The sequence below is a fragment of the Rhinolophus sinicus genome, linkage group LG04, assembly GCF_036562045.2.
Source record: "Rhinolophus sinicus isolate RSC01 linkage group LG04, ASM3656204v1, whole genome shotgun sequence".
Taxonomy (NCBI): domain Eukaryota; kingdom Metazoa; phylum Chordata; class Mammalia; order Chiroptera; family Rhinolophidae; genus Rhinolophus; species Rhinolophus sinicus.
The window spans coordinates 144,666,347-144,692,249 of record NC_133754.1 but is presented as its reverse complement, the minus strand read 5'-3'; the positions used below and the strand labels follow the sequence as shown (position 1 = coordinate 144,692,249).

Here is a 25,903-nt window from a genome sequence, read left to right as displayed (position 1 = left end):
CCCCTCAATGGTACTGTGCCACTCTGGAAAATATGCCTTCAGGTTCCTTCCCGTCCCCTAAGGCAGCAGCAAATCCTTCTTGTCGCCTTCTTTTGGCCCAGGCAGCCAAAGATTTAAAAGTCTTTGGTGCTCAGATGGCTAGATCGGCAAGCACTTTCCTGTTGAGCTCCACCTGACACCTAACTAGGTTGACAATGAACGCTGGGTACTTCAGGCCGTGTTCTTGGGAGGCAGCTGTCATTCGATCAATCCAGAGCGTCTTCCTGTTCCTCTTCTTCAGCCTCCGGGCTTCCGTGCATTTCACAAACGCCCTGTCACCGCTCTAACGGCCAGCCTGTAGCACCGGTCCTTCCCTCCCCGGAAGCGCCGCGCGTGCTGCAGCACCTGCTGGACCCGCCAAGAGTGGGTGAGGCGCCCCCGCAGCCAGAGCTGCGCCGTGGGGAAGCCGGTGGCGCCCGGGCCGGCGTCCCCGCTGAACGACACACGCCTGTTGTTATTTCTAATAGTGTTGCTGCTGTTGCTGTTATAGCAGGAAGCATAATATGGAAAATCACGTGTTGAATTTCATCAGTGTGGCCATTCAAAATAGATAATTCGTGAGGGGGGTAAAGAGGGTTTTTATTCCACAACACAAATTTCTTTCTGTTTTTAAAAGCATAAAGTATTACTGTGTTTTTATGTTTTTCTTTACTCCTAATGATACAGCCCGAATGGCAGAACTTTTTCTTCCCTATCGCACTGGGATGTGATGAAATGTACATTTTAATTTAACGGCACCTACTTCATGCCTAGAAAACTCAATTTTCTGTTACAGAAATCGTACAATTAATTTTGTCCTCAAATAGACAACACTTGCTCTGTGGCATATTCTGTACTGAGCTACATTTTTCACTCAGTCTCAACTTCTACAAAGCACAAGAATTTTCCTTCAAATGCTGTACAATATTTTTCATTCTGATAGATTTCACATTACTAGTAAGAAAAATTACTAATGAACATTGAACACACTGAAAATAAAGGTAGCATTAATGAGTTTTCTCTTTAATTTCTCACGTATCTGAGTTCAGGCTTGTCAAATCATAATCACATGTATTGGTTTGTGATGTAGTTTTATTAGCTTAATATATCCTGTAGCTAATACCTTGGAACATGGCAAAGAAATAAAATCAATCAGCAAGTAAGTTTTCATCATCACAGCAATATTCAATAAGAAGCTGTTCACATTTGATGAATTTAGAATCAAATAGTCAGCATTCCAGAATACTGATTTTAAAATCCAGCAATCACTCAGGCAGTTTAGAAATGTGACTTTCTGGTTAATTTAATATTTTTATGAACTATTTATGTGCATATAGATTGATTATTTAAAAACAAAATATATTCCATACCGAAACCACATTGGACATAAACAAAGCTTTCCAGTATGAGACTTGGTTTTTCTAAAGAATTTAGAGTCAATCAACATGTACCGCATTAACAGATATACACACACATACATATACATGTACATAATATACATATATATCTTCATACATGTAATTAAGTCAAATAGTTATAAATTATATCAACTAATGCATAAGAAGCATTTGACAAATGCAACACCTTTTCACAATAAAAACAATTCAACAAACTAGGAATATAAAAACCTCAGCATAATAAAAGTCGTATATGAAAAACTCATAGCTAACATTATACTCAATAGTGGAAGACTGAAAGCTTTTCCTCTAAGATAAGGAAGAGGGCAAGGATGCCCACTTTTGCCATTTCTATTTGACATAGTACTTTCAGTTCTAGCCAGAGTAATTAGGCAAGGAAAAGAAAAAAAAGCACCCAAATTGAAAAGGAAGAAATTCGCAAATGACATGATCTTATACTTAGAAAACCTGAACAACTTTATAAAAAATAAAAAGTTAGATCTAAGCAATGGACTTAGCAAAGTTTCAAAAAACAAAATCAACATACAAAAATGAGTTGTTTCTATACACTAACAATGAACAATTTGAGAAGGGAATTAAGAAAACAATTTCATTTGTAATATCATCAAAAATAACAAAATACTTAGGAATAAACTTAACCAAGGATGTGAAAGACTTGTACACTAAAAACTAGAAAACATTGCTGAAAGAAAAAACACACAATTAAATGGAAATACATCTCATGTTTATGGATCAAAATCCCAACTGCTTTTTTTTTTTTCCAGAAAAAGAAAAATGCATCTGAAAATTCATATAGACCAACAGAATAGAATAGACAGCCCAGAAATAAACCCTCACAATATATGGTCAAGTGATTTTCTACAGGGTTCCAAGACCATTTAATGGGGAAGAGGCAGACTATTCAGCAAACAGTGTTGTGAAAACTAGACATTCACATGCAAAAAAATGAAATAGGACACTTACTTGTACTGTATAGAAAATTAACTCGAAATGGATCAAAGACCTAAATATAAGAGTTACTACTATAAAACTTTCAGAAGAAAATATAGAAGAAAAGTTGATGGCATTGGATTTGGCAATGATTTTTTTGGATGTAACACTAAAAACACACAGAACAAGGAGAACAAAAATAGGTCTCTTGAACTTCATCAAAGTTAAAAACTTTTGTGCAACAAAGAACATTATCAACAGAATGAAAAGGCAACTCACAGAATGGGAGAAAATATTTGCAAATCATATATCTGACAAGGGATTAATATCCAGAAGATATAAAGTACTCATACAACTCAACAACAACAATTACCTAAGAGAAAAAGATGGGCAAAGAACTTGAATAGCTATTTCCAAAGAAGATCTACAAATGGCCAAAAAGCACATGAAAGATGCTCAACATCACTAATCAGCAGAGAAAAGCAAATCATACCACAGTGAGTTGTAACTTCACACCCATTAGAATGGCAATTATAAAACCAAAACAAAAGAAAAATCCCAGGAAATAACAACTGTGTCAAGATTGTGGAGACATTGGAATCTTTGTGCATTGCTGACAGGAATATAAAACATTGCCAGCAGTTGTGAAGAACAGTATGGTGGTTCTTCAAAAAATTAAACATTTAATTATCATATGATTGAAAAAGAAACTCTGCCTGACCAAACTTTAATTAGGCTTCCCAGAGCCCTATTCTGACTAGGCCTTGCCCTGGACCCTGTCTTCAGTTGGTTTAGTCTGGTTATAGAAAGAATCCTGACAAGTCAGTTCAGAGGAAATCCCTCACCCATGATATCTGTTCAAGTTCCTAATCCCTAACGCTTGATATTAGGATGGTGCAAAAGTAATTGCAGTTTTTGCAATTTTTAACCTTTTAAACCACAATTATTTTTGCATCAACCTAGTTGATCACCTAGTTCTGCCTTCAGCAAGAATCCTGTTAAATCATTTTAGAGTGAATTCCTTTGCCCTTGATGGTTCCTTTTGGTAATTTTCCATCCACTGACCCCTAATCAGCTAATCTGCCGATTAGCTATAAATAAATTCCTAAATTTCTTTGCCCAGTCTCTCTCCCTTATTGTGGTAGTCTTGATATCTATCAAAATAGTCTTGAATAAACTCTTCCTTATTGGTGAGAATTGTCAGAATATTCTTTCTTTAACATGATCCAGAAATTATATACCCAAAATAATCAAAAGTGGGAATTCAAACGATATTTGAACACTTATGTTCATAGCAGCATTATTCACTATAACCAAAAGGTGGAAGCCACCCAAGTGACCATTGATGGATAGATGGATAAACAAAATATGATATAAAAAACTATACTAAAATTGTAATACTCAATATATACCAATAGCAAACGATGAATACAAGTCATGTGTATACATTTTTTGGCACCACATAAATATATATATATATATATATATATATATATATATATATATATATTCACAATGGAATCTTATTTAATCTTAAAAGGAAAGGAAATTCTGACATATGCTATAACATGAATGAACCTTGAGGACATTGTGCTAAGTGAAATAAGTCAGTCACAAAAGGACAAATACTGTATGATTCCACTTATATGAGGTACCCATAGTAGTCAAATTCATAGAGACACAAGCAGAATGGCAATTTCCAGGGACTGAGGGCAGGTGAAAGAATGGAAAATTACTGTTTAGTACTTAATACCACTGAACTGTATACTTAAAAATGGTTAAAATGCTAAATATTATGATATATATATATTTTTTGCCACAATAAAAAATGTATGACTGAAATTCTCAAGTGAAAAATTATAATTCTTAACATGTGGGCTTCTTTTTCAGTTCATAGTATCATAATATGGTTCCAACTTATTTAGTATGTGTTCCTCATTTATACTGATGCCATGGTATAAATTTAAAAAATGAATGTGTGGTCAAAATTCACTTCCAAGCATTGCCTCATCTTTTTTTTTTTTTTTTTTTAAAGTTTACTTCTTTATTCATGTATTACTTCTAAACATTTCAGAATTGAGTAAGCTGGGATTCCTTTTTTGCCCTCTATTTTAATGCTGCAATTGTTTGAATATTTGAAATTTTCTTAAATAAATATAAAAGCCACTCTTTCTTTATAAAATAATTTTAAAGAATACTTGACTCCCAAGAGTAATTACTGTAACTGTATTAATAGGTCTGGATTTGACAAGGAGAACAAAAATAGGAAATTACAGTGAATCCATTTAGAGGGCTGGAAACAAGCTCAAAAAGGTATCTTATCGTCTGTTCTAAGAAGGACCCATCCATTCCAGGAAGATGGCCCTTTATTATTTTATTCACTTTTCTAAGACTCTCAGTAGAAATAGTCTATTCTATTTCTTAATAATACTATTCCTGGTTCAAATTGCCCATGTTTAACAATATGCTCTTTATTAAATTCATTCTCTCTTCCTTTTCCTACTAAGGAAATAATACTGTCCCTATAGTGCATGTTTCTCTAAAAGAAATGTACTCGAATCTGTTTAGGGGAATTGTGCAATTTTAAAGAGGAAGCCATGTTTATTCAATCTGTGATTCCCCCTAGGATATTAATGTTTTGAAGTAAGCAGGGCCAAACTTTCTCTGAAAGAGAACCATTATCAATATGTGAAGAATGAAGGGGGAGGTGAAGAACTTAAATCCTGTTCCTTGATGGCTTTGCACACATTTAGCTATTTGTAAAACTAAGTGTGCAAATGGAAATTTTTCAAAAACATTTACTCTTGTGGTTTAAAAACTAAAGAGTGGTTGGCTAAAGAGTCTAAACCCTAGATTATTATTATTTTTTTTTTTATGAAACTGGTCTTAAAAAGTAAAGACCCTCTTTAATCCACCTCCCTGAGGAAAAACTCTGAACTGAGAATAAAAGGCTGCAAAGGGTGGAGTTGCCAATGGTGATGTAATGTGTTGAGATTTTATTAGGATTTTAATCATTTTTGTTAGTGTTCTGGTTGCAAATAAGAATGCCTGTAAGCGGTCGACCTCTAAACCCTATTTTTCCAATAAGCCCTATTGGTGTCCCAGGGCTTTCTGGACAGAAATCCAGGTATTTCTGGAACAGACATGTTATAGCAGAAACATCTATTACCTAACATTTTTTGAGGATTATTCAAATCTTTGTACAAATGTTCTCATTTAATCCCTAATATGAGTTTTTTGAGTTCAGTATAATTATGTCCATTTTTAAGGACATTTTACTGTGGTTCAATGGTGGGTTTTTTTGCAAGAATAGTACAAAGAACTCCCATATATCTTTAAGTTACCAAAAGGTAACATTTATCACCTTAGTTTTATCATTCGCTTTCTCTCAGCTTTTACAAATAAGTTTCAGATATGACTGATCCCCTTTACCTCTGAATATTTCAGAGTAGATTTCTTAAAAGCAAACATAGTCTCTTACATAATGACAGTATAATTAAAGTCAGGAAATCAACATTGATACAGTAATACTATCTCATTCAAATCGCCCAATAATGTTATTTCTAGCATAAGAAAAATAAATTACGTTTAGTTGTCATGTTGCTATACACTCCTTGTTGCAGTTTTCCTTTGTCTCACAGAATTGTTGCAGTTTTCCTTTGTCTCACAATTTTCACACTTTAGACAAATATAGGCTAACTCTTTGTTCAAATGTCCTTAGATATGAATTTGTCTGATGTTTCCTCACAATTATGTTCAGATTATGATATTTTGCCAGAAATTTCCAATGATAGTTTATGTTTCTATCAAAGTTACACAGCTAATTAACATGTCTGTAACTAACAAAGTTATACAAAGTTACACAAACCAGTATTTGAACATGAGTGAGAATCCAAAGCCTCTGTTCTCAACCTCCATTCATAACATCATGGATAATTATGAAATTTTTCATACAGTAGCTTTAACAAAGCTTCAGGATTTCTATAAATATCACTGAAGATTTGCTCTAGACTCTGTCACGTAATAGATGTAAGAGCAGGGAAGTCGAATGACATCATGATATCGACCTCTTATAGGAAGTGCATGCTCATTATCTATTATGTGGGAAATGCAATTCAAAAATTTGGATCAATAGAAAACTCTATCAAAGTCTATTTTCTTTGTCTTGGATTATCAGTTTTATGACTCCTTACTTTAATTGCTTATTTGGTGCCTGCATTGTGTCCTTGCCATAAAAATTTGTTGCACAGTATGAAAGGGGCAATTTGATTCTACAATATTTCAATTTACACTGGTCATTTTCTAGAGAACATAATATCAACATTATAATCAAACTCCCCTGCATCCGAGAAATTAAACTCCTAAAAGCTTTGCATAAAGGTAGTGATTTCCATGCAATATCCTGCTCTTCTAATTATTTCAAAATTCAAAAATTAGCAAAGTGATTGAAAAAAATAGTTGTATCAGTCAATATTAATAAGCAAACCTCAATATTTTCAAAACTCTACACATCTTGGGCTAATTTTTCAAATGTCACTATTACAATGTAAATTGAAACTTAAAGCAACCATCAATCGATATAAATTATCACTGATGTATTGTTCATGAATATATTTCAATGCAAAAATAAGTTCTACAAATAGAAACTTAAATTTATCCTGGATACCCTTTATTTTAAAATTTCAGTCTGTATAATTTTTCAAAATCATAATTGACTTGATTTTGACTGATTAAAGTAAAAAGTCCCTGAAATAAGCGTAGCTTTTCAGTATAAATTGGTATTGCACATAAATGAATAAATATATATATTTGACTTAAATATGATTTAAATATGTCTAAATCTATTACTGTACTAGTATAAGAATTGTACCATATTTCAGATATCACCACCATTCATTTTCAATACCAAAGTCCTGAAAAATACATGGCCCATGGAGAAGAACTATGGACTATTTTATTTAATACAATGGTTTCAAAGATGTGAGGTTAGCTCATTAGTAGGTCATGATCAGTGAAACTATTGTTTTAGTGTGCGTGCGTGTATGTGTGTGTGAAGACATATCAAAGTGTGTGTCTCTTTTGTGTGCTGTGTGGAAAGGGAAAATAACTTTTTTAACTGTGACACCGTCAAAGAAAGTTTGAAAGCCACTGGTTTACTCAGTATTTTGTCCAAACTTATTCTTCACTGTTTTTTCCTACATGTAACAAATGCAATGTATTTTATTTTTCATTAACTTTCTTTTTTCCTGCCCATACTACCAGCTGCTTCTAGGGCCCTTTCCACAGTCTCTACCCGCCCTCCGCCAGGTATACACGTAGGAATATTCACCTAGGAATAGCACCTCCCCTTCACCCCAGCTTTCTCGTAAAATTAAAGCAGTTTCGGCCAGTATGACAAGGTGTTCTTTATTTCAGCTATTAGAGTTCTTCCTTCCATTAGTAATGATCCTAAGTTCTTTTCTATCTGTTGAAATTTGCCTGAACAAAAGGTAAATTTGTCTAATTCGCTGTCATTATATATTGAGTTCCTAACCCATAGTATATGAATTCTATAAGTATTTGTTAAATAAATAAACGGCTACTACAGACCTGCTAACAAGAGTGATTGGTCCTATCTTCTGTTACAAAATGGCCTTCCTAAAATATCCCTCTCACACAAATTGTTTAATCTGATTCTCAAGTGACTAAACGTATCCTCCACTGAGATGGTACAATTTAGGGGTAAAGGAGGTAGAGGGAATCTCTTCCTGATTGAGATTACAACAGGGTTGGCTGCAAATGAAATCCAGCTAGCAAAAATATTTTGGTTGTTTCACACATTTTAATCAGTGTCCTATATTTAGGCATTGGAAATTCCCACATAAAAACTCAGCTTGTCTTGAAAGATCCTAAGATCTGGCAACACCAGACTCATAGTTAGATGGAGCTGGGGTGGCAGATTCATTTGTGGGTGGGTTGTGTGTGTAAATCTGTTCTTGGTTGTCTCCCTTCATAGTCTGTGAGTTCCCCAGAATCCTCGTATCATGTTTTTGTTTTCGTTTTCGTTTTAGATATATATAGAATGAGTGCATAAATTATACATAGAATGAGTATAGATATATATAGAATGAGTGCATAAATTGTACATAGAATGGGTATAGATATATATAGAATGTGTGCATAAATTATCAATGGGCCACAGTGCTTAAGGTCATTTTTGAAGACGGCTTCAATAACCATAAGGTTCAGTTCTCTGTTCTCTCCCTCCCTGCATCTAGAGTTTGTTCCACAGAAATCTCATCTAAGCTCATGTTTCAGATAGCATCTCTATCATAAAGCTAAATTTTCAAGGCTGGCCTGTCTCCTGGATTCTAATCAGAAATCTCTAAGTGTCCCTCAACAACTCAGACTGTGTCAAGAGCTTACTCTGTTATCTAGCCAAAACATACTTTCCGACTGACTGCCCAATATTTTTAATGCCACCATTATCCTCCCATGCACATAATCTTGAAGCCTCAGCAATTTTAGATTCCTCTTCCTCCCTCACCAGCCACATTCAGTGAGTTATTAAATCTAGCTTATTCATTCTTCAAAATATTAAATGTCTCTATTTTTCTCTTTTCCTGCCTCTATTCAAGGCCAAGTTTTATCATCATGATAAACACTTAATTGCTCTCTTTGCCTCAAGCCTTTCAGTATAGATTTATTTATAATACTAACAAATATTTATCAAATGTTCACCGCTATCTTAGGAGTTAGGGAGCACAGCAATGAACAGAAGCGACAGAGTCCCTCTTCTCATGAAATTTGTAGCCAGTGAGGAACACAGCAAACACAGATATAATCGTATAATGTCAGATAGTAATAAATTATAGGGGGAAAAAACAGAGTAAGATAATAGGGAATGATGAATTAGAGGTACAACTTTTTTTTTAAATAATTGTAATTCTTTTAACATTTAAATTCATATGCAATTAAAGGGAATTTATTGCTTATAGTTTCTTAGATTAAACTTCCTAAAACATTTCACATTATGCCATTTCTCTGTTCAAACACATTCAACAATTATTCATCTATAAAACAAGTGAAATATAATCCAAAGTAGTTAGCTCAGGGTTGCTTAATCTGGCCCCAGCTATTTTTTCTAGCCTTTAGTCTGTGAACACAAAACTCTAGACATTTTATTAACTTTCTGGCCTTATGTTTTTCTACTGTATTGGCTGATTGCCATTCTACATCTTTCTGAAGCACCCCTGTCCTTCAGATCCCATTGCAAAAGCCCCTCTCATTTCTCCCTGCTCTAGGTCATCCAGTATGACACAATCTACCACCTTGTAATTAACCTTGTGGTAATATTTTATCTTCCCAGGTGGATAGCACACTTTTGAAAGACAACTGTCTTATGTTACTTTGCACTCTTTTTAGTACCTTACAAAGTAGTTGGCATGCAAACGTGTTTGTTGAATAAGAGTTGACCAACTAATTACCTCTATTGACCCCAGTCAGTCTCTGTGGCTCCATCTGGGCACATGCCCACATCATCTGCTCTTTTCTCTTGGTGATATTAAGTCTATACCTGAGACAGAATCATCACTTGAATTGTCCCCTTGAATAAGTCTTTCATTGCCCACCTTGAAAGCAGTATGTCACTATAATCCAAATAGATCTGATACCATTTTATGTCTAGGATGAAATGTTTTATTCGGATGTTAACTTTCCACACTTGCCACAAGGGCGCGCAGCAATTCTTTTCCAGGAAACAGAATGACTCCACACTTTCATTCTTCTACATTTGCCACCCCAATATTTTGCTCTCCCCCATACTTGTTCCCATTAATTTTTCTACTTTCGTTTTTTCTTTTGCATGTGTTTCCCACAACTAATGGGAATTTTCTTCTTTACCTTAAAAAGGAAATATTATTTTAATTTGTTTGATTCTATTTCTCTAGTCACGAATAGTTTAATTTCTACTCAGATTCTTAATTCCCTGTTTTAAGGAGGTGGGCATCTAAAATAGCACCAGTACTTTGGGAAAATACTTTTTATTGGAAACAACAATGCAAGGGGAAACCAGAAATTATCTTTCAATCAATATTTGACATGGACAGCAGGTAACATATAGTTTTGTTCCTCAGTTTACCTAAAGTATTGAGAGAAGATAAGTATTTAATACTTACTAAATGTGAAAAGTTTTTAACTAAAACTGAGTATGCCAATATTGTACACACACGTGTGTGTGTATATATACATATATGAAATATATGAACTATATCTATTTCATAAAAATATATATGAAATAGAGCTTCTATTTTATATATATATATATATATATATATATATATATATATATATATATATTCCTGCTTAGCTCTAATATTCAGGAATATTAGGAATATTCTGGATCAAAATCTTTTAGCTAAGGACATTAAATCACAGAGGGGTTAAATGATAAACTGATCTAGTTCAACAGCTCAGTCAGGTTCAATGCTCTTTCTGTGAAGTTCTATTGTATCTCTTGCGATCATAATGTAAAACCTGGCCTATAGTATAAAAATAGAGCTAAAATAGTTTTTTCACAAGTTGGACAATATTACACTAGGATCATTATAAAAATGTTGTTTTGGGTTCTGAATACTATGAAACACCTTATGCCCACACATAATACTAAATGTTACCTTGCCATTGTTAAAGTTATTCAGGTAGATTTATCTGTGCTGATTTGGAGGCTCAGATTAAGTGAGAAAACAAGTTACATAATAATAACAACAGAAACAAGAACAATAATACTTTGTAGCATCATTTCTATTTATGTAAAGAAAACTATATATGTAAATGCATGGATAAATTCTGTAAGTGTATACAGTCAAAATTGTTAACCATGATACATTGGGAAGAGAGGGAGAAAGGAGCAGGTAAAATGCTTTCTAAGGATGCTTTCACTTTACTTTGCATATATTTCCATAATATGTGAGTTTTTACAGCAAACATGCATAACTTCTGAATTTATGAACATTTAAAAGGCAAAAATTTCAATTATAAAAGGAATCACCACCTTAACTATGGGAAGAAAAAGTCATTTTTATGAAGAGCCATTGAACTTAATGATAAAAAGAAAAAAAAAAACAAGAACAAAGAAATCCATTATTTTCCCACTGAAAATATAGTTAGTCAGTGATTAACCAGCATAATAATAAGAACTCAAAATTCATTCCTACTGGTGTGTCTGTATTGAATTATGGCTAACAAAGAATGGACTTGTTTTGCAGGAGTGATTAAAAATTCTCATGAGCTACTTCCTAATACTTCAACTACATTAAATCCACTCTTCACTACAGTGAATATCTTGAAGAGATAAAGATATTTAAGTTTTATTATTACTCAGTGTTCAGACTCAGAAGTTTTCTCCCCTCCACTAATAGTTCACCCATGGGAATGGTCAAGCCTGGGGAAGCTATTTCTAGGCAGCCCTCTATATCTAGACTTCTTACTAGAGTCTCCATATGTTACACTAAACCCCTTGTCAGCTTTGCTTATTAAAATGTAATTATATTAATACATTTCTTTTACTTAAATTGAGTGCCATAGTTTCTCCTTGCCTAAAATTAGAACATAGGAAAATAATTCTGAACCCTTTATAGGTTTCTTGTCTTTTCTATGACTTTGATATCTTTTATTAAAGGGGAACATTTATTCACTCCCCTCCTCAACTCCTCACATTTCCATAAAGGAAATGGTAGTCAGTCTCAACTCTCTGACTTAAAGCAATATGAGACAAACACTTCTCATCCCTCTTTCTGCCTGGCCAATTCTCCCTTGCATGAAGGAGTAGCTTATCTCATTGGTGAATTTGGTGAGAATCTGGCCTTCATCAGCGCCAGGTTTCTCCATTGGATGAAATGATTGCTGTTGAAGTCCTTGTTCATGAATGGCCCCATCCTGTGTCCAACTGTTCTTTTTCTCCTGGAGTGGTTTATCCTCAAGCGAAACGTGTTTTCCTCCTCCAGGTTTTCTGTGTCCATTTGGTAGCTGCCTATAGGGAGTGTCTGCCAATCCCTAGTTTCTCCAACTTAGATAGGAGAGATCAAATCCCAGTGAAAGGAAGCCCTGTGATGTACTTAAATCCAGTATTTTCAGAATGATCCTGATTCTGGACTTTGATCCTCATTTATCTCCTTGGGTTGCTTTAAAATTGTTTATGACCCATAGGGGAAGATGTGCATGTAACTGGCATTCTTTTTTGAACTCTGGAACTTTTTTGAAACTCTTTTGAACTCTTTTTTAATGTCTCCCAAATACATCCAAGTGTCTAATATTTATCCTCTCTTAGGCATCTTAAAGTGACTTTAAAATTGATACATCCAAATAGCTCGTAATTGCTTCTGTTGGGTAAAAATCAATAAGCAAAATGTTGGTCGTCTACCTTAGTAAATGACATTGCCTTCTCTCTAGTTCTACAAGCCAGAAACCAGAAGTCTTTCCAGACTTCTCTTCTCTCTCATTTCACATATACAATTGACCACACTTCTCTCCATTTCCACCACCATCATCTTGTTCTAAAAGACCTTCATTTGCCATTGCTGCATAGCTGGTCTACCCACAGTTCACAGGACTCTGTTCAATGAGCTCACCAGGGTCTCTCCAGAAGGTACCTTTTCCAGGCCATTGATGGCATTCTATTCTCTTTCAATAAAGACAAAACTCCTAGCATAGCCTATAACAGGGGTCAGCAAACTTTTCCTCTAAGAAGATAGATAATAAATATTTTAGGATCTGTGGGCCATACAATCTCTGTTGCAACTTTTCGAACTGTTATTGTAATGAAAAAGCAGCCATGGACAGTATGTAAACATATTATGCTGGGTTCCAATAAAAGTTCATATGTAAACACAAGTGATGGCTGGGTTTGGCCCATGGACCTCTGTCCTATAGTATTCTACATATCGTAACCTTATTTGCTGCTCGATTCTCTTGGGATATCCCCACTGCCACTGTCATTCCAATGACTCGTACTTCATACTTTTTATACTTATCATATTTTTTCCCACCATAGAGCATTCACAAATGTCCTTCTCTATGCCTGGCATATTTTTCTATAAACTTTTCACCTGGTTAGTTATTACTCATTCTTTAGACCTTGGCTCAAACCCACTCATGGAAGCCATCTCTGGCCTCCCCACCTTTGTATAGTCTCTCATAGACTCGTAGACCCTTCCTCCAGAGCACCTGTCACCAGTCAAGTGACAATTCTTGTCCTGCAATTATCAAGTAATGCTAGTTCCCTCCACTTCTTCACCAAACTATGGTAATATCTACTTTTGCTTATCATTACATCCCCAGGACCCGGAGCCCAGCACATTGTTGGCACTCAGTAAATTTTTTTGACTGACTGACTAAATTAATGAATGCCTAGGTGAAATATTCCCATTCCCACCACCACCAGCCTCCAACATCATATTGTGACCTGTGCCTATTTTCTCAAGTCCTCCCTTCATAAATTGTTTCTAACAATATTTCTTTCTCCCTTTTCCCATATCAATCTCTCTTCTTCTGTGTACTTGCTGCTAACTTACATCTTTGTCCTTTGCACATGCCTGTCTTTTCTGGTGGGTGTTCTTCTAGCCTTCCTTTGGTCTCCAAATGCTTATGTCACAGATTTTTTAAATATGTCCAGCCAAAAACCTCCTGGAACACACTAGTAGTGGAAGACAGTTGCTTTTATTGACTTGTTACAATGAGCAAGACCATGCACTCTGGGAAACCACAAGGGCATGTCAGTAGAAGGAGGTGAAAAAGGACTTAGAAGATTTGAACATATGTTTGGTAATTTGGGGAGAATTCAAGGAAGCAGAGCTTTTGCTTTGGATTGGTGGCTGCTATTAGGATATGAGGATAATTCCTTGATTGGGCATCTTAATAAATCTTTTCTAGGAGGTAGGGAGGAATGGGGTATAGCTAACCTTGTAGTTGGTCAAAAGACAGTGGTTACTCATTGTAGTCAGAATAGGGTAATCGTTGGTTTTTTTGGTTTTGTTTTTATCATTTGGACAATGTTCTTATTTCTGTCTGTTGAGACATGATTACAGAAGATTCTTGTTTTGGCCTTGATCTCACAAATTTACGGGGCCTTGTCTGGTTTTGACATTCTTTGAAATTATTTATGCTCAACAGAGAATACCACAGCTTACCTCTGAGTGGCAGGTCAGCTCCTCACAGTACCAGGGGCTTATGCAGTGCCAGGTAGCTCCTGGATTTCAGAAGCTGCTGTTCTTTTTTTCACAGTGAGTCTTCCCAGGAAAGAGTAGGTGCACATGAAGGGTGCCCCACACACAAAGGCTCTCTGTACCCAGTTCTATGCCTGGTAGTCTGTATCTGAGCAGACTGACCTTGGCCAGCATGTAATAGAATTTCAAGAGTGAATACTTTTGTTTATCTTTTTTTCATTTTGTCCTAGTTGAAAAGTCACATTAACTTATGAAATTAGATAAATAAAATTCCTCACTTATTGAAAAATGCATGGCATCCCTTGGCCTGCGCTCACTATCATAATCACAGATAAGAAGAAATTGAAAGCACAACATCCCTCAATAATGTCTCCCAAATATATCTTAAAAAAGAAAAAAATCTCTTGAGTAATTTTGCCAAAATCACCTATACGCTATCAACTGAGAAGACAAACAACTGGATTTTGGAAAAGAGCCAATCCACTAGCATTAATTATTGGCTGTAGGTATCACCTCTGGGCATGACATGCAAAAGGATTTAGAAGAAGGAGCCAAGTGTAAGGTGCAGCATGAGGACTGTAATAAGCACAGGTCTGTGTCCTGTATGTAGTCTGAGGTTTTGTGGTAATATTAGATGGTTCCATGATACAAGAGTTGAATAAGCTTGTATTGGCAAATAGGAGCATAAAACACCTGGTTCACCCAAATCCCTTTGGCTGAAGCACAGGTTATGGAGCTTTCTGGAAGTCTTTGTTCCATACATATTTCTGGGAGAAGAATTTTGATTCTATCTGAGGCTATGCAAAGGCAGTGATTGGTCACCAGGTCAAAGCTGGCCAGAAGCAAAATGCTAAGCCATTGATTGGACACACAACTTCTTGCTTGGGGCAACTGGTGTCAAATTTGAAATAACTTTGGAAATTTCAAGTGCCACACACATATAATAAATTTGTATTAATATCATTATTGTTTATAATTGAATTATATAAAATAACCTAGAGGTGTGTAAATATTAGCATGTGTGTAATTATCTGGAAGAGAGAACATTGGAAATATCCTGAGGATACTCAGAAATAAAAAGATTTCAAATGAGACCTCAGAAATATATAGAAATATATGGGATCCTGAGCCTTTATTAAACTTTTTAATCATTTTACCTCACCATAGCACGTTTCATATCCCAGTCCCCCAAATATTTACCACCTTTCTTGAGTTCTTTTACTTTCTTTCTGTTTACAGAGATGCTGACCTTGAATTTCACAGAGAAAATAGAATCATCAGGGAGGACTACTTGATTCACCTATAACAAAGAGATCTGTAGCTGGTAACATTTGACCTCACTGGGTGAGGAATCCCTGTATGCATTCCTCTGTGCTTCTGCTTCTACTTCATGTTTCTACTGTGTCACAGACTCTTCATCTTCTTGGGGGACTTCTTCCATGAATTCTCTCTCTCTCTCTCTCTCTCTCTCTCTCTCTCTCTCTCTCTCTCTCACACACACACACACACACACACACACACGAACCCTCAACATTCCCCCATCTCTACTAGCTCTTTTATTTCAACATGCAACACGATCAAGTCTCTCCTATTAAAAAGAAACGCTTTTCAGGACCTATATTTCTTCCTAGCTGTTCTCTATTTAGGAAGTGAGAAGTAGCGATATCTTGTCTCTCTAGCTGATAATTTTCTTGAAAGAGTTACCTAAAGTCACTGCTCCTCCCGTCTAAGTGCTCCTTTACTTGTCATCCCTCGAGAGGTTTTCATCTCTTCCCACTCTACCTAGGAAACTGTATCACCCAGATTGCTGGCATGTTAAGATCTCAACCCAAGTCTGGGTTACAAGTCGCATAGCAAATTATTTCAAAACTCAGCAGCTTAGAACAACAATAATTGATTATCTCTTTTGGTTTCTGTTTGTCAGGAAGTTAGTTGGTCAGGGCACTACTGGGACAGCTGGTCTCTGTTCCTCAATGTCTGGAATACTCTATTGCTGGGAGCAGAAATCATCTGAAGTCTTGTTTATGCAGCTATCTAGAGGTTGATGGTGGCTAAGACTGAGACTTTAGCTGGGGTTCTCAACTGGAATACTTATATGTGGCCTCTCCATGTGATCTGGGTTTATTCACAAGATAATGGCTGGGTTCCAAAGGGAAGCATCCTGAGAGAGAGAGCCAAGTGGAAATTTTTTATAGCCTAGCCTTGGAAGTCACATGGTATCACTTCTGCCATATCCCATTGGTTGGACAGTCACAAGTCCCCTCTTAGGTTCACTTCTATCACCCTGTTTCCTATGCATCATGTCTTATACACCAGGACATGGGAAAACTTGGTGATATCAAATTTTTGGAAAGCCCAGTATATTTTTTTCATAGAAGTATTGTAAGACCCTTTGGAAAAGATTAGAATCAAATCTTAAATTAACTTGATGTTAATTACTAGCCTGTGTCTATCATAAATACAGTTCCAAACCTATTCATGGTTTTTTTCCAGTTAGTGTTCGAGTAACAAGTTATATATGCTTACCACCGATACATGAATAGATCTTTCTTTATATGTACTTCTAGATTAATACTTAATACTAATACTTAATACTTCATCTGAAACCTGGTAAACTCATTTATGTTAACTCTGTATACCTTAATAATGATAGATCTCTATTATATCCCTTTTCAAGTTGTACTTTTGCCCCATGTGGACTTACTAATTATGTTCATCTATTTACAGTTTGAAAGCCTTAAATATATTGAACACTTTAGTACTTCTTCTCTGGACCTTTCCATTTTCTTTTGGTTTAGAATCCCTAAAACTGCATTAAATATTCCAAGAATTTTTAAATTAGTAATACTGACTTTGGTTGCTTATTTTTCTTTAAAACTAAACATATGTTGTCTGATGCTTCTTTCTTCAAATAATTATAAGATACTAATTTTAAAACAAAGTTTAATATTCAACATTTTGATGAATAAGTGGTTTGTTACCTTAGAGAAGAATGGAAGTGGAAGTAAAATTCCACAAAAACAGCATGATTAAAAGAATGACCATTCTGAAATAGGGAAACTACCCATTAGATCAAATTTGAAATTGTGAGATAGTAAATCTAATGACCAAGTTACACAGTTTATTGGTGCTTTGATGTTTGAGATGGATGTGAGTTCGAATATAGAAAAATCATGTTGCCACATTCAAGCACAATACATGAACCAGAGAATGAAAGTAGTTTTAAAGGGAACGGAAGTCTGGAACAAGAGAGAATAAAATGAAGAGACATAAATCATGGCAAAAGGTTCTACATAATTTAAACAATTAAAATGAAGCAATAGTGAAAATTTATTGATTTTTGGAATAGTGGTAGGAGATGATCCATTGTCCAATAATATCTGTTTTTCTCTCATCCTCTCCCTACTCTTGGTTCCAAACACAGTTGAACTTACAGCAGAAAATATCACTACTTATTTGCTCAGAAGCTAGAACAATATCTTAAACCTCCCTGGTGAGCCATAAACATTTGTGGAATGGATGAGTGAGTACTGGGGGGCTGAAAGGCTGTGCAGATGTGATAGAAGCACATGAAAGTTACTTTGTGTTCCTAACTGGCCAGAATTTGCTCCATCAAGGCCTAGTTCACTGTTTAAAATAGACAGCTAGATTCTGGACATCCACTATTATCTATATCTACAAGATAAGGAGCATTAGTGAATATGTGACTTATTATGCTAGTTTTATTTTATTTCAGAAATCAAAAGTCTTTGAGTTTAGGGGGGAAGGGCAATTTTAACTCAGTGCCTACACAGATCAGTAAAGAAGGCAACACACTACAGTGGAAACAGCCCATAGCTAGAAATCAGGAATCCTAGGTTCTCAGCTGTGCCTGCCACAAAATATTCAGTGTAAATACCATTAAGTTATTGAGCTCAATAATACTTTGGTTTCTTAAGTGATATAATGGTTTCCAAAGTAAAAGCACAGAAGAAAAAACAAGTGTACTGGAATAAAGATAAATTATTCTCTCAAATCTAGCAAGCCAATTGATTAACAAAATATCTGACTCCAAATTAAAAAGGGTTAAAAGATATTAGAGCATGTTTTCTAGATATGTCAGTTTTTCTGACAATAGAACATATTGTAGTGTTTAATTATGGAGAATTTCTTTGTTAATTAAGATTTTACAGGCATAAAATTATGTCACAACAACATAATCATAAACTCAGATTTCCTCTAAAAAAGAGTAAGTCTAAAGACAGAAGAACACTGTGGGGCAGCTTTACAGACCATGAATGAGGCCAATGTTTGAGCTCTGTTTTTTCTTGGCAAAACAGAACTTTCTACCTCAAAGAAATAGAACTGACAAAAGCTTATTCTTAAAAAAGGATCACATGATTTCCTTAAACATCAAATGTCTCTTATGAAACATTTTGGATAGTAAAGTATAAACTAATCAAACACCGTAATATTGGATTTCCCTTTTGAAAATAATACAAGACCAGAAAAAGGAAGACCTGAGGTCAACAGTTGTTGTTTTTTAAAGGAGCATTGCAGATTTGTATTTTCTATCCTATCCTATCCTATCCTATCCTATCCTATCCTATCCTATCCTATCCTATCCTATCCTATCCTATCCTATCCTATCCTATCCTATCCCCTTGAAGAACATTTCTGCTTATGGTCTAACAGGAAATTAGCTTGATTAGACTCAAACTGAGAATTCTGTCTTGCCTGTGTTAGGCAGCAGCTCAGATCTCACTCACTGGCCACCCTGGTTGCTCTGGTCTTTCTCCCCTTGTCCCTCTAAGAAAGCATGCTTTCTCTTGGAGTATTAGCTGGCCAGTGCCTGCCCCTCTTCTCCATGCTGCAAACGAGGCTTCATAAAAAAATGGGAACTCACCCATGTCAATTGCACACTTCCCATGTTAATTCCCCTCCAAAACCTGCCTGGTTCTGTCCATTTTCTAAAGCCCTCTGGTAGTCTTTCTTTTTTTCTTTTTTTCTTTTTTTTGTATTTTGTCCACAGTCTACAGCTGTTATCTGTAGGAAGCTTGGTTTGTCAAAGGTTGATCCTCCTTACTGGAAGCAGAACTCCACTTTCGTTAGCTTGTTTTGTATGTGGAAGGGAAAGGGGGTAGAAAGGGATGTGAGAGGGCTTGCGAATTTTTGTTGGCCTGTCTCAGGTCAGCTTACTTGTATGAGAGAATTCTTTAACATTGCTGGAGTCCACAGTTATATGGCACATAACTTCCCTTTTCAGCTCCAGAGTACATTTATATATTATTATAACTAATATATTTTGTCTGAGTTCTACCATTTTATAATATATTATGTTTACTGTTTACACATACATGATCTGTTTCCTTTGGTCATTTTTGACAGTTCTTTAGATATTTTGGAACATTTATATTTTCTAGTCTTCAGGTCTCAATTCAAATGTCACCTCCTCAGAAAGGACTTGTTTAACCTAGCTGAGATTTTCGATATCAATACTCTCAATCTTTTTATTCCTTTCAAGTTTTTTCTTACCATGATCAGTACTTGAAGTTATCTTATTGATTTATTAGTTTAGTAATTTACTGGTTCTTTTCCATTAGAGTATAAGTTCCTTTCTAACAAGATTCTTTCTCTCTTTCTCTCCTTTTTCATGGTATAATCAGAGCCCATAACAATAAACATTCAGTAATATTAAGTACATAGGTACTTACTAAACATTATGCCTGAGTATTATTTTTTTCCCACTTTAATTTGTCCTCTTCCTACTAGGGTATCACTCATTTAAGGCCCTCAGTAAGTTTGTTACCACTGAATTGAAATTATGAAGAACTGTAACCTTATATAAAATGTAAAATACAAATAATGATGATGACCATGATGATGATGATAGCTAATACTTGTGGAACATTTCCTGTATGCCAGACACTGCTCTAAGCCCTACACATTTAATTCATTAATCCTTACAATACGATTATGATAGGTACCATTGATATTTTCCCATTTTATAAATGAGAAACCTGAGTCACAGAGTGGTGAAGTAACTTTCCCAAAGCCACTGAGTTAACAAAGACTTGTTGACGTTAAATTAGAAGTTATAAAGGCTACAACTATATTTAAGATGGGAAATATGTATAAAATAATGTCATATTAAAAGTAGATTAGTACTAACTTAACATTTTGGTTTTTACTACTATTATATTTTATGTATAATTCTTAACTTCTTTATTACATTTAAGCTCTTTGGAAAGCAGGCATTTTTAAAGTCCTCATAGTGCATAGAAGTGCTAAATTAATAATAACAAAAATAGTAACTTGTATTTACATAGCACTTACTATGTGCCACGAATTGTTCATAGTGATTTAAATATATTAACTCATTTAATTGTTACAGCAGTAGCTGCTATTATTATTCCTACTTTATATATGAGAAGTTAAAGCTCAAAGAAATTCAGTAATTTTCCAGAGTTCATAAAGTTTGTAAAGAGCAAAGCCAGAATATGTACCACCCTATCTGGTCCAGAGTCAGTACTTTTAACCATTATGCTCTGCTACTCACTGAGTACTTATGAGAAATTAAACAATCTCTAAAATATATATATCATATAATTATATATATATACATATCATATAATTACACATTACATATCATATAGTGATATGTAATATCACTATATATATATATATATATTTCATTATAAGATAATATGATTTGAGGTATATTTCTTCATGTGCTTATCTACCCAAGTTCCATATTTACACTCTTGGATAAACCAAATCAGAACACAGTTTAGGTATTAGTGAAGCATACTGGATGAATTAAGACATACATTTGCAAGAATACAATCTCAGAGCCTATAATTTCTCTTAAGGTAACACTAATCATTAACTAAGGTCATATTTTAAACAATTTTTGAGAATTACAGCCATGTTTTGCACTTATTCAATACTGCTATTTAAATGTTCTCCTGTAGCTGCAACGTACACTGGGTATTAGTAAAAATACCCATGAATTTAGAAGCGTTCATATGTTTAAAGCATAGTTGCCAAAATAAACTTCCCAAACCAGGGATGACTGTTTTATCAAAAGAGTTAATGGTTTCTCTTCAGGCATATTATTATTTAAACAAATATAAATTTCTTTTATTTCCTTCAGAGTATTAATTTCATTCTTTTAAAAGAAAACAAGAGATGATTAAGTGCAAATTGCAAGACAAAACTTGGAATTTTGTCCATATGTTTGACTACCACTATATCATGAAACAAAAGCAATATTTTCCAAAGAAAGAAACAAGTGTTTAAAAAACAATAACTACAACTAACAACTACTATTGAACCAAGTATGTGCATGCTAAGAGCTGTTTTTATATCCCCTTTTTAGATGAGTCCATTCATAGTGACAGAAAAATGCACAAGAGCCACCAGAATGAATACTTCATTAGGAATTACTGAATCATCACAAACAAATCTATTAATAAGGCATTGGAATCACACGAGGACATGAATTACTACTTCTTTAAATTAAAAAAAGAGACTATATTATTTATGTTACTGAGGTGCTGTTATATATATTATAATTCCCACACAGAAATATATAGTAATCATAGAGTATAAAGAGAAGGGATATCAAAAACTACCACTATAGACAAAAAAGAATATTTTTTGTGATAAAAAGGGTTAGAAAGAGTAAAAACTGTAAAAAAATTAACCATTGAATGCTAAGAATGCAAAGGGTTTTTTTTCCCTCTTCTTAAGTGTTTCTTATGTTTCTATATTTTCTAGAATCAGTTGATATTACTTTCAAATAATTTAAAAGTGTTACAAAATTCTGCTACAAAAAATAAGGGGAATAATTTATTTATTTGAGAGGATTAGCGATTTAAAATAGTAAACATATCTCCTATATGACCTAAAAACCATGACTTGTAATTCTAAGGGTAGTAATCAGTTTAGCACTAAATAGCAATATTCAGTTCAGCACCTCAGTAACATAAATAATACACTCACAGTACCTCTATTGAAACATTTCTATAAAATTAAAAAATTATATCAAATCATGTCTCCATTGGCACAGTAAAGAGTCACCAGAGTATGATACCATTTCTATAATTTAGCTTAACAATAACAACTAACATTAACAGGTTATCACAATTTACCTAACTTATGTATGCAATGTAGACACCCATATTTATCATAACTGCCCAAATAACATAACTTATCCACATAAACAATTACAGATATCCTAATAAGAGAAGAATAATTAAAATTAGAGAGACCTGCTTTCTCAAAAACAAAAGTCCAAAAGTATTTTCCACTTTAACTAAATTTAATTAAAATTTTTTGGTAGGCCACAGAGCTTTCCTGTTAGGTCCAAATCCAATCACAAATTTCTAGGCCAACAATTAATTAACAGATTCTATCTATTATTTTTACTCAAGAGCAGCTAGAAAAGGTACATGCACTTTGGGGGAAAAAACGATCATAAATCAATGTGTAGATGTGAATATCATTACCCACGCTAGGCTTTTCATTCTTGTCAGTCTTATGTCAGAGAAGAGGACTTTCTTCTGGGTCATTAATCTCCATCGATCCTCCTGCTTAACCCCACAGAAAATCAGGTTTAAATTTCTTTGACTCATAGGTGGGGAGAACCCCAGCTAACCATTTTAAGCATTTCCTTAAAAATTCTCAGAACTTCCACTTGACCAGACTTAGTAAATAGAAAATGACAAATCTTTATCTTCACCAAACTCCATTTCAAAGTTTTCTTTTGTTTGTTTTTTGTTTTTTTGTTTTTTGGTGGGGGAGAAAAAAGCAAACAAACGAAAAAAAAAAAATTACAGGTGGAACTAATGTTTGGACGGACGGGAAAAGAGATCATCTGAGTTTAAATGGAACACTTCCAGGAACAAGAATACAGGCACGCTTTCTCATCCTCTTCCTGCTCTTCAGTCTGATATCCAGATGCAGAAGTAACTCCTACTTCCCAGTTAGTTGAGTCTAGCCACGAGCTTCTGTCCCCCAATAAGGGGATGGGCTCCCAGCCTCTTCATATTAAAGCGATCCTCTCATTTCATTGTGAGTACTTTCGTAGGATGGAACTGGATACATTTTAGCTCCTGGACTAGATCTGATTTGGGGACCAGTGAGATGAGGTATAAGGGTTTGCATTTCAAGAGAGAAAACAGCCTGAAGACAATTTTATCCTCACTGGGGACATTTTTGGGCTCTCTTACAAACTCCTCCTTAAATAGCTGATGCTGACTCACTTACTTTGGGAAAACATTTATTGTGGCCAAATTTTTATGGCACTTGATTGAGAGATCTTAGATTAGCAATGTCGCTTGGCAACACAACAGCCACCAGCCCCCCCAAGACTTCTTCATTTTGACATACCTACATTCAAATTTTAAACTTTCTGAAAAAGCACAGACGGATTTAAGATTTAGCATTTAACATTTGCAAGATAAAACAACAACCACAATTCCAATTTATTCTCCTAGACAAGAAATTCTGTTTTTGTGCTAAGCAATTCCATTTATATCTATGTGAAATATCCTTGCCATTTCCTTCAGTCTCCATCCCAGCTGTCCTCATCACTATCCACACTCAAAAATCTCTCTATGTATGCATTTTTTAATGTGCAGTAAGTAATCCAAGTAATGCCTCAGCCTAGTACCATAACATGATTGACATAAAAGAGAGAGAGGAAGGAAGGGAGGGAGGGAGGAAGGAAGGAAGGAGTTTGCATCTGATCTGACATTTAAGAAATTCCTTTACTATATGTGACAGACACTACTTTCAAAGGGACTTATCTACAGAGTAAATATCATTAAGATGCAAACACAATGTAATAAGAGTAGAGTAAATGTTTCTCCAAAATATGGCATATCAACAAATGTTTGTAAAGAATTTTAAAAAGTAAGATATTTGTCACAGTATTAGCTTACTAATACAAGTAATTTAAAACATCCAAATATGAGGGAATGATTTATAATATATTAGTATGTGTGATAGAGATATACTAACATCCTATGTAGACAATAGCATTGATGTTATAAATTACTTAATGAGAAGTAAAGATGCTAACAGATATTAGATTATAAGTATAAAAGCAGGTTTCAAACATCGCGTGTAGAATATGTCCCTAGTTTTTACAAATATAAAGAGTGTGTGTGTGTGTGTGTGTGTGTGTGTGTAATAAGGACAGTAGAGGTACCCCAATTTTTTTAAATAGTGGGATTATGGGTGATTTTTACTTTACTTTTTTTCAAAATTTTTCTCAATAAGTACATGCTGCTTTTATTATACGGAAAATAAGCCAATTTGAATTGCTTTTATACATGCTGTGCAGTAGATTAAGTTGATTATCAATTTCCTACTGTGTTGGTCACTAGCCTACTGTATATCATCTCCAATCCCACCCTCCTGTACTCTGCTTGTGGTGCTAAGGTTGCTAGTCTGCAAATAGTCTTTCTCTTTTCCAGCTGGTTTCCCCTTAGATCTTACCAATAGGGACACTTGAAGAGACTGAAAGGCAAAAACAGGGGGAAGGGCATGCTCTTTTATTTGCTTGTTTCTGTCGGTGTCATCATCCCAGCCACAGCCTCTCACTGTGTGGGAAACAGCAATTTGTTTCACCCACCAGCTGCTTTCAGCACTCCCAAAAGGAGTCTTACCACAGCCCTGTGATAGTACCAGCATAAGGTGGGCAGGTCCTTTCCCAGCTACTGCTCCCATTTACTGAGTCACCCTTAATACCATCAAGTTTGAGTGGGGATCAGAGCAAGGAAGGCTGTGCAACTAGTCCAGGCTGCAGGGCAAGCTGTTCTTCCTCTTGCAGACCCACAGCTGTAGATCCCAGGAACCTGTGTCGATTGTGAACAGGGACGCCACATGGGGTCTCCGCTGGCCCCAACAGGAGGATCACAGTCAGATCTCTAGGGTTTGGGAACAAACCTCTGTTCTCCAACATGTTCTTTTCTTCTCTTGAGAAGCAGTTCCTGGAGTCCTTTTGAGTCTCGTAGAGACTGAACTCCTGACCAAGAAACATGAAAATAACCATGCAACCTGAACTGCCCCGCATGAAGTGGGTGTCTTATGGTCCACCAAGCCGGGAGGTTGGGCAAATAATTAATTACCAAATGGATATGCTTTTAAGAGACGGATGTGAAAAGGTGGCTCCCTGCCTTCATTTACCCTTCAACGTCCTTTTATGCCTAGTCCTGCTTCATTGTCTCCTTTCTCTTCAATCAATGAAATTCCTTATGACTCAGAAAGAAAAACAAGCTGAGTGTACAGATGGTTAGATTTCAAACAAAGGAATGCATCCATAGGCAACAAAGTTCCATTGAATTG

The 25,903-nt window shown here is 35.1% G+C and overlaps 1 pseudogene; it reads right to left on the bottom strand.

Moving 5' to 3' along the window:
- Positions 1-25,285, bottom strand: LOC109449909 (large ribosomal subunit protein bL20m; annotated as a pseudogene).
- Between the last annotated feature and the right edge of the window lie 618 nt (positions 25,286-25,903).